Source organism: Hipposideros armiger, unplaced genomic scaffold (genome assembly GCF_001890085.2).
Source record: "Hipposideros armiger isolate ML-2016 unplaced genomic scaffold, ASM189008v1 scaffold_355, whole genome shotgun sequence".
NCBI classification, from domain to species: domain Eukaryota; kingdom Metazoa; phylum Chordata; class Mammalia; order Chiroptera; family Hipposideridae; genus Hipposideros; species Hipposideros armiger.
The window spans coordinates 771487-782358 of record NW_017731705.1 but is presented as its reverse complement, the minus strand read 5'-3'; the positions used below and the strand labels follow the sequence as shown (position 1 = coordinate 782358).

The 10872-nt window shown below is 39.3% G+C and overlaps 1 protein-coding gene and 1 pseudogene across 6 annotated transcripts in view; both read left to right on the top strand.

Annotated features, from left to right (window-relative positions):
* ROBO1 (roundabout guidance receptor 1) overlaps positions 1 to 10872 on the top strand; it is a 1209462-nt gene that overhangs the window by 598389 nt on the left and 600201 nt on the right. The gene's annotated exons all lie outside the window — the stretch shown is intronic.
* Positions 9813 to 10872, top strand: part of LOC109392896 (60S ribosomal protein L34 pseudogene) — a 40723-nt pseudogene continuing 39663 nt past the window's right edge.

The window sequence follows — 10872 nt, the reverse complement described above, 5'->3', positions numbered from 1 at the left end:
TTTTTATTGGGGAATTGGGGGGATGGGAACAGTGCTGGGGAATTGGGGAAAGGGGAACAGACAAGTTGCTGTCATTTTGTTCTTCAATCTAGTTGTGGAGGATGTTGCTTCACTGGCCCAAGTGGGCACCATCATTGCGCTCTTCTCTGGCGAGGCAGGTCAGTCGCTGGCTTCTGGATGGCCGCTCACCGCGGCTGCTGTAGTCTTAATTCTTTTATGTATTTAATACATTTATGTGAATCTTGTCAATCAAAGTTCAAATGAGACACTTATTAAGTGGCCTTAAAAAAAATCTCTGTACAATTGTATTCCTAATTTTGACAAATGCCTCAGTTATAAGTGCATTTTTCAATTTCTTACTTTCATATACTTATTCAGTAAATATTTAGTGAGTAAACAACTATGGACTCTGCTGAGTTTAAGGAATACAATGGAAAGCAAAATAGATAAGATCTCTGCTCTCATAGAACATATGACTTGAAAACAGCAAACGGTAAATTCAGCTTCTATGCAATTAGTTGGTTCAATAAAAGAGCACATTAAAGGAAAAGGCAAGTTTTAAAATGAATGAAAAGAAAATTTTCATTTTACCCAGTAGAAAAATGATGTGTGAGTGTGTGTGCGTATGCAAAATATGTACCCCAACACAGTAGAGGGGCACCTACATGCACAGTGTATATATGTATCTTAAAGATTCCAGGTAAATACCTACAAAGATGCTGACAAGATACTGGTATTTTTTGTGGTATCTTATTTGGCCATGATGATAATATGTTACTATGGTAGTAACAAAAGGAAAAATGTGCCCTGTGCCCCCCAAAATATTTAATTAAACCTGATGCCAATTTTTGCATTTATGCAGGAAATGGAAGAAGCTATAGACTTTGTCTACATTAAGGATTCCGACATATACTTAGATACATTTACATAGAAAATTATTACAAATATAAAAAACAGTAAAAATGTCTCTAAGAAGCTAAATACAGTTTCTTAACACTTGTTTATGCTCACATTTTGTTACCCTTTATCTATCACACCTGTTACATAACAATAGCAATTTAGGACTACCTGGTTTCCATTGTAATCTGTAAGCATTCTGAACTCAGTATTAAAATAAGAAGATAGTTTTTTTTCTTTTATCAAAGATTTGACACATTCATAGAATGGTAACATTCATTGGACCTTTTATCTCAGAGAAGATCAGTGACTCCCCGAGATCACACAGGAATTAGTAGTAGAACCAGGGTTATAAACTGGGTTCCCTCAATTTTCCTTTCACTCCATCACTTAAATAACACAAACTGAATTGAGTTCACTATTGTGCATGAGAATAGTTTAAAATAAATGCAAGTTTGTTTCTGCTGATATACCAGAATGAGTTTTAATTATTTTTAAGGAATTTTCCTATAGCTGGGCCTGAAAACACATTTTTATTTTAAAGATCAGATTATGTACTATCCAGATTAAAATGTGTCCCAGAAATTTTGGCAGAGTTCACTAATCCCAGGACCATCTGTTTTTTAGATTGCTTTTGGAACTTGTGTTGGAATGAATTCTGCCAACACTTTGCATGTCAATGGCTCCTCTTCAAGTGGCTGAATTATTCAGTGTTGGACAAAAATTATTCTCAGTATTGGGTTGAAAATTTTACAGTAATTGATTGAGAAAAATACTCAATTAGAGATGATCTTGCTTTAGAGGGTGATTCTCACTACCAAATAGTATTTAAGAAATGCTCATATCATAGGAGTGTCATCCATACACTGCCAGAGAAAACCTAGACTGATGGAGAGCAGACAGAGAAGATGGCAGAATCTTGGCATTTGAAGGAAGTGTAGAGACTGCCTAGAAAGTCTTCTTCAGTATCTCTTCCAGATGGTTATCTGGAACGAAAGAGCCAGTTCCATCTGGAGATAGCGCCAGTGATCAGAAAGTTCTTCCACGTATCGCATATTCTTCTCACCTCTCTGAGACACAGCATTACTTTGTTTCCTATGAGCGCTGGGGTTTGTTAGAAGTTTTAAAAAAAGGGGGTATTTAAAGAATGACTGGACACCTTTGGAAATCTAAACTGAAGGGAATTCCTGATTCTCAAGGTGGTGGGATGTGAGAGGAATCTCCATCCCTCCACTCACATCAGATTGCCTTTATGCCTTCGTACTTTTCCCATTTTATACACATATGGGAGCCTAGGTTGTCATCTACTTCTGCAACGAAGCTTCCCCAGAGAAATCATAGCTCTCTTTTACTCTCTCTGTTATACATTTGGCAGAGATAGTTAGTTGTCTCCATTTATTACCTTTTATTACTATTTTACTATCATGCAATAATATGGCCTAATAAGAGGCAACCTAGCTTCATTTATTTCACACTTGTCCTACTTGGAGTGAGAAAGGGGCTCTGCTCACTGTTGCCACTCAGAAACCCAGGATGAGGGAGACCCCCTCTCAACATATATCCATGACTATTGCAAAGAGTGAGAGCGGAGGTGACGCATCACATACTAGTTATAAAATCCTCCATTCACATTTCATTAAACATGCATCAGCTGTCCACACTTGACTTAAAAGAAGAGTGGGGTGTTCCAATCCTACCATTTATCTATAAGGCAGGCAGCAGAATGTGTGAACAGCACGTAAGGAGGGGGAGGGGGACGGAGCTACCAGGAGAGGCTTGTGACCTAAATAGCAGGTACAGCAGAAAAGGCAGACATGTTTGGTAAGGATGTGAAGAACAGGCTTGGTTGAAAGCACAGCATAAATGAGAGACAGAAGAACACTATTCATTCAGGAGTGAACAGTTAAATATCAAACATGTAATGAAAAGCACATATGCCCACATATGAAGATGAGCAAATAAATTTTCTTGGGTAGCATTCTGCAGCCCAAGCTCTGTATTAGGACATAATATAGGGCTTGGGCGGCAGGGTAATAATACAACACTCTGATTAAATATCTGGGTCACCTTGAACACAGGTCACTCACTCTATTTGACCTTGGTTTGGCCCTCATCGTTAAAAAAAATGGTTGGGGCAATTAAATTCTAATATTTCTTTTCATCTCTAATCTCTCTATTTTAAGTATATTCTTTATTCTAAGTAATGCTTAGTAAAATTGGGGACTCAGGTGAAATTTTTAGATCTGGTGACATAGAATTTAAATATTTTATGAACATTTTATATAAGTATAATAAATATACATGTAAATATAAAATGCTTATATATTATATTTGAATTCTATTTCATATTCATAGGAAGACATGTCATAAGATTATATATGTCTTATTATGACATACATACACACATATACATGTATATGTCTTATGGATTCTATAAACTGAAATTCATTTTGAGAGGTCCCATATGAGAAAACCAAAGCCAACTCTCCTCACATCACAAGATGAAATAGTTAGTGTTTGGCTTCTCCAAAATGACAAACCGAAAATACCAGGGGTTTTTTAATAGAACTTGATACTGCAGCATGGTGACAAATTAATATCAAATTTGCTGGTCATGTTTCATGGGCTTATATTGACTTCCTGTCATTATTATCATTGCTAGAACAGTATTTACACAAGTACTCCAAACACAGAAATTCCACGTGGCTATTTGTAATTTCCTCAGCTGTTTTACTCAATTATTTTCTAGGACATATGCAAAACAAAATTTCAGAATGATGACTAAAGATTCTGATTAGGATGTGTCATTCAAGATTAAATGTTGCAGGAGTCATCTAATAATTTAAATGTCATCTCTACTTATTAATGCAACAGGGAGACACTTGTTAGTAAAAGAGTTAAATAAAACTTTTTGTCCCATCTCTCTGGTGACTACAGCCTCATATTCCATCATTAAAATCATTCCTTTGGCTGAGTACATAGCCTCTACAATCATCTCCTTATAAAGGTACATGATCCTAGGAAAAAAAAATTGTCATCAGTACACAGTTTCAAGGAGGGACAAGAAAAACACGGAGCCCAAAGGTCTTTCCTTTCTCAGAGCGCTGTCTAACCCAGATTAGAAGTTCTTTTTACAAATGGAATTGTCTACTTAGTTGTGTTTTGAGTACTTTTCTGGCAGGTATTGTGATTCTCCTAACAACACTAGGATACAGAAGTCATCATTAACCACATTCTACCAAGAAGGAAACTTTTGGTGAAGCTGAGTAACCTACTCAAATGTACACAGACAGAATATGGTGAAGTGGGAGTCTGGCTGACTCTCAAGTCTAAGCTCCGTCTACTGTTACAAGAAAGAGGGAAAGGGACCCTGGCTTTTTCTCTAGGTACGCTGGGAGATGCTGTGGATTGTACTGATAATGAACCTGACTTGTGAAGCCTGGAAGCCCTACATGGAAGGAGAAGGTGGTAGATAAAATCCCTACAGGGAAAATTGAGAAGCTAAGGGCTCTGGCATTGTCTTCCCCCTTTCAGGGTTCCTTTCTGGTGCTCTGAGTCTGCCTGGAAACTTTATACAAAATGAGAAAGAATCTTTTCCTTAAAACAACAGCTTTAGCCCAAAACCTCTTTCCCATTAATTCAGCCCTGACTCAGTCTGGGTCATGTTGGAGGCAAGACCCAAGCTGACTCACCTACCGTAAGTCATGGCCAGACCCCACTGCACTATGCATGCTAGCCAAGAGAAATAAGAGCCTTTTCAACCAGATGTAATCTCTCTGAGCAATGCCTTCTTGTGTCCCTAAAGCACAAGCAACTGTCTGTAGGGTGTGTGACAACACTCTATGAAATTATCCAAATGAACTATCACAGTTCACATGGCAGCACATTGGTGTCTGCAGCACTGAAACCTACACATGCTCTTAAGTGAGAGCAGAGCCCTCTTTCCACAGCCCAGACAGACCTACATTTCAAGTTTCTGTTGATGGGATTATTGCCTTTAGAAAAGAGGCCCCATTGAGGGAACTAATGTGAGCGAATAGCAGAGCACTAACAATCTATAGACTATCCTTTCAGCAACATGCAACTTAATCCTTTCTCATGTGGGGCATTTAAAAGTTCTATGTTTATTCTGTTCCCTGCATCCTGCTAATAACCTTATTTTTCCCCTTGACATGGATGGTGATGGGGTAAGACCAGCAAATATTAAAGAGTCAAACTCTGGAGGAAACAAAAGTTTACAGAATCTAAACAATGCATTTTATTTAACTTGAAGCATACCAAAGCATTAACTGTCATATTAATAATAATTGAATAACAAGTTTGCATTGGCAGGAGTACCAAAAATACTTGCATTTATTGACAACAGATGTTTAAATATCCCATCAAGTCAAACTCTGTAGGAACTGCCTTAGGTTCTGATGTGTTTTTCCTACAAATCTGATTATATCCTAGTCAGGAACAAAGCAGACGATGACAAAAGTAAATTTGGGGGAATATTTTACCATGCAATGCATGAAAAGCAAAAGGCAGCAAGAACAATGATGACAACAAAAAGGAATCCTGCTAATGTTTACTATAAGAGCAAATATATATATATATATATATATATATATATATATATATATAACTATTAAATGAGCATACAACTTGTCTCCAGGATTATGGTAGTGAGCTTCAGATTTATGTGACAAAATTTCAGGTTTGTGTGGCCAAAATATTCATATTTTTATGAATTATTAAAGTATTGTACAAATAATGCACTTGCACCATAGAGACATTAATATATATCTATGGGACGGCCGAGTGGCGCGTTGGTTAAGAGCTGGCTTGGGATGCCAGCTCTGAACAGTAGGGCCCTGGTTCGGAATCCACATGAGGACCAGAGACTCTGTGCCCTCTACAGCTAAGATGGTGAACAACAGCTGGACCTGGAGCTGGGCTGCCATGAGTTGCTGGCAACAGTGTAGGCTGCGGTGGGGCTGGCCGGCAGCGGCCGTGTGCTTTCGTGAGCTGCCATGAGCAGGCGTCCACGACTGCCTCACCCGGGAAGAGTGTAATGATAATATCAACATGGACCAGTGAAGCGACATCCTCCACAACTAGACTGAAAAACAAAACAAAAAAAGGACAGCAGCTTTCTGTTCCCCTTTTCCGATTTCCCAACACTGTTCTTCTCCCCCAACTCCCCAATAAAATCTTTAAAGAAAATGTATTGCACCACCAACCTGAGTTACCCTCAGTTATTATTTTGCTTATGAATCTTGCTGAGCTGCTTTCTACAGTATGCAAGGGTATTTTGTTTTTTTTTCTGAAAAGTTATTTATTTATTTATGTATTTTCAATTAGAGTTGACATTCCATATTGTTTTATATTACTTTTAACTGTACAGCATAGTGGTTAGACATTTATATAATTTGAAGGTTTCTCTCATAATTCTATTCTAACCTCTTAGAAACTACATCTTACATTGTACTTCAAAATAGAATCCCCTTGAAGAAGATGTACATAAACCCCCTACAAAATAATGATTTCCCCTGCCATCAATGTAACAAAAAGTTTCAATTTGTTGGAGTTTCTCCTTTGTTGGAGCTATCTGCTCTTCTCCCGGTTTCATTTATATCAGCTACAAGTATTTTCAAGCATCCATGGAGTAGAATTTGTGATAAAAAAATACCAGAAGTTGGTTCCTGGTTTTTCTCCCCAGTCTTGTTATCAAGAAACTGAAGTTATGGCCCTTGTTCTCTTTAAACTATGAGGATATTCTTACTTATTTGAGCATATAAAGGAAATGCTAGTTTTCCAGCACAATTTTAAATAAGAAATTAAATGATACTGGATCTCTACTTTTTTCCTGCCAAAATAATGTAATTCTCAATATTTTCCCTTTTGCACAGATACAAAAAATGATTCTCTCTCTCTCTCTCTCTCTCTCTCTCTCTCTCTCTCTCTCTCTCTCTCTCTCTCTCAATCCTGGTAGAATGAACTTTTCTTTGTCAACTGAAGAAGAAAGATCATACTTTTTTTTTTTTTAATGCAGTAACACCACTGAAAATTTTNTCTCTCTCTCTCTCTCCCTCTCCCTCTCCCTCTCCCTCTCCCTCTCAATCCTGGTAGAATGAACTTTTCTTTGTCAACTGAAGAAGAAAGATCATACTTTTTTTTTTTTTAATGCAGTAACACCACTGAAAATTTTAAGGCATATGGTTCAGCACTGGAGTTCTCAGGACCTAAAACCTAATGAAATTTTTCAAAAGCCTTCAGCAAATATCAGAAATCACTGATGCTCTAAAGACCCTTTACTGGTGGGAAAAAACGTGAGTTTTCTGAGCTGAATTAATGTAAATGTGATATCCAACAACCCTCCATACTAATAAAAAGATAGTAAGATAAATTGCAATGTAACTTGAAAGACATGGGCTTAGTTTACTAAAGCTCAGTCTTAATTCTTGACAAAGGTACATGTCCATTATTTATACAACATAGGTACCTGGAGAGTGTTCAAACAGATTGTTTTTCTTTTTTTTATTAGGAAAGGGAACACTCTTACTAACCTCAGGTTAAATAATAATAATAATAATAATAATAATAATAATAATAATAACAATAATAGAAGGACCACCATGTTTAGAAATGGTGAAACTTAAAACCAGGGAGAGAAAGCAGAGAGGGAAAATGAGCCAAACTCACCCTTCCTTGTTCTTAAATCATGACTTTGTCCCTCAGGGGGATTTTTGTTGTTTTTGCTTCAAAGGCAACTGAAATTCAGGAATTTTTCTAATGCTGAATCTCCAAAAAGTGGAGTAATCTCATACCTACAGGCAAACCCCACCATAAGTTTAACTAAGTGTCTCTTCCCGTGCCTGGGTTGCTCAGGGAGTGAAACGAGACACAACACTGGCTCTGTCACTAACCAACTGCATTATCTTACAAGCAAGTCCCTTCCCATTCTACCCCATGTTAACCCAACAGTCCCCAACAACTACGCAACAGTTCAGCTCTTCTCTTTTTCTCTCCCACCGATGCCCATCATTGCTAGAGAAAGTTTCTTAACAAAGAAGCTCATCCATGTCTGATTTCCCCCCAATTTGGACTCAGACCAGAATTTCTTCATCCCTCTCTGCATTCCTAGCCAGCCACATTTGCCATCCCTCAAGAGGCTACTAGAAACCAGGGCAGACCCTTGAGTCCACTGAGCCACTCCTGACGGTCTCGCGCTGTGCACATAAGTCTCCCCTCCACCTGCAGCTTCTCTAACTGCAGGTCCTACATATCTCCTGCCACGCTTTCCTCCTGCGTTTATTTTAGAGGAAGCGCTGATTTAAGTTTGGTTGCCTGTGAAGCAAAAACAACAAAAATCCCCCTGAGGGACAAAGTCATGATTTAAGAACAACAAGGAAGGGTGAGTTTGGCTTATCTTCCCTAAGTCAGAAATATTCTGCTTCACCCATTTTCATGGTGGATCTAGTTTTTGTGGGACATGAAGCTTTAAAAAATTGTGGAACTTGGGCCCGCTGAGTGGTGTGTTGGTTGGGAGCTGGCTTGGGACGCCAGAGGGCCCCGGTTCGGATCCCACATATGAGGGAGGGCCAGTGACACTGCCCTCCACAGCTAAGATGCTGAACAACAGCTCAACCTGGAGCTGGGCTGCCATGAGTCGCCACGACGGCATAGGCTGCAGCCCCTGTGGCAGTGGGTTGCCATGGGCTACCGTGTGTAGCCAGCAGCCAGCGTGAGCGGACAGCAGCCACAGTGAGCGGCCGTCCAGAAGCCAGCGACTGATCTGCCTTGTCTGGGAAGAGTGCAATGATGGTGCCAACTTGGGTCAGTGAAGCAACGTCCTCCACAACTAGACTGAAGAGCAAAAGGACAGCAAACTTGTCTGTTCCCCTTCCCCCAATTCCCCAGTGCTGTTCCCATTCTCCAATTCCCAATTAAAAAAAAAATTGTGGAACTTTACTTAAGAAATGGAAATAATAAAATGAATGTAACTTAGTGGATCAAAGATTTTTAAAAATCACGCTTTGGCAACTATATGAAGCATGTAACCATGGGATGGTATCTCTAGCGCCATTGCCTGACCTTGGCGGGGGTCTGTGCAAGGGAGGAGCCCTAAGCTTCAGCTTCATTTTCTTCATAGTCCAGCCCTTGTCACCCAGAGTTCAGCAAACCCCGTGGATCTGAGGCAGCCAGTGCAGGTAACAAATTACCTTCTCTCCTTTGTATCTGCATTGGTGCTAGGTATGTCCCATCCTTGGGATAATGGGAATAATAGTCACTTCAACATGTTTCTGTTTTAGGACTTGAATTTTTCACTTAACCCCTTTGAGAATGGCTGCTTCTCCTTTTATCTCCTTTAGCATTTTGCCCCTTTTACATCTCTGATCCTAACTTATGTTTTCAGCCGTATCTCCTACCCACTTGCTCACCAATGCATACACACACACACACAAACACACACACACACACACACACACACACACTGACACACACACACACAAACCCCTATGCCCCAGTACTGGTAAAACAGATCTATGTAATTAATGTGTCGTAGATCAGCCTTTTTTTTGTAGTGCTGTGAAGCATTGTTTAGGAGCACGCAAATGTCCCTTTGGGATTTATAGGGTAGGATAACTGACAGGATGGGTTTTTGCCACAACCCTCTGCACTTAGGCTCACAAGACAGATGCTGGAGGGGAAAGGGCACTTTTGGTCTTTGGGCCTTATCAGCCAGCCAGTCAGTGACGATCAGCTGTGAATCTCTAGATGTGAAAAGGCATTGGCCCTAAACAGAATATTGGATGGGAAGAAAGTGGAGGGAATGGCAGTTGTGTAGAAACTAAAGAACAATTATCCCCTCCATTTCTGGTTTCTAAATTCACTGCTGCATCTGCTTTTAGAGTCATGTGATATCGGTAATGAACGGCAACTGTGACAGTAATTGTAAGGCTAGATGGAAGGAGAAAATGAAGATAAAAACAAACAAAAAATTACTATACCTTAGTATAGAGGAATAAGATGTGTAATTAACTTTTATTTACAATGAAAGTATCTTTAAAAAATAAATATATTCTCCCAAGAATGGTGTCTACAGGCATTCAGAATAGGCCAGCATTTGACAGACCGTCGGTGGCTGTCCTACCATACAGCCTCTAACAAAACTAGATAAATAGCATCTTTTACCTTTATACCAAGGAGGTTGGAAAAGCACCGAAACCTGTATGTGGCATGTGCTCAAGCCGACTTCGCCGAGCTGGTGCTATGAGACCGAAAGTTCTAATGAGGTTATCTAAAATGAAACCATGTTAGCCAGGCCTGTGGTGGGCCCATGTGTGCAAAATGTGGCTGTGACAGGAACAAGTGTGCTTTCCTTATGAAGAAGCAGAAAATCCTTGTGAAAGTGTTGAAGGCACATGCACAGAGTAACAAAGCTAAATTTTTAAAAATGAATCATTTTCGAGTAATAAAAACAATTAAAAGACTTGTTCTGTTAAAAATAAAGAATTTGTTCTAAATGTTTAGTTAATTCTATACTGTTTCTCTGGGTATGATGAGTGTTTGTAGAGATAAAATTTAAATCTGACATAGGTTTCTTATAATTATCTTAAATTACCCTTTATTTTAGAAAAAGGCCATAATGGGATTTCCAACTATGTCTCACATTTAAAAAGAAAAGCGTTAGTATAAATGTTCATAATGAGCATTAACACTATATGCTCCGAGAGGGCATATCTTAGCTCATTTATTCACTTGTCAAGGCTGTACACGTGGGTACATATTGTATACCAGACCCACGCAGTGTCAGACCGGTGTGAATCCACAGGTAAATGAGGCAAAAGCCCTGTGACGAGGTCGCCCCCATCCAGGAACACACGGGTAGAATTCAGAGTCATGAGGACTGGGATGTGGGTTTACACGAGGAAAAGGACCTGACCCAGCACTGGGAAGAAGGCGTGCTGGAGAGTTGGATCGGGAAGA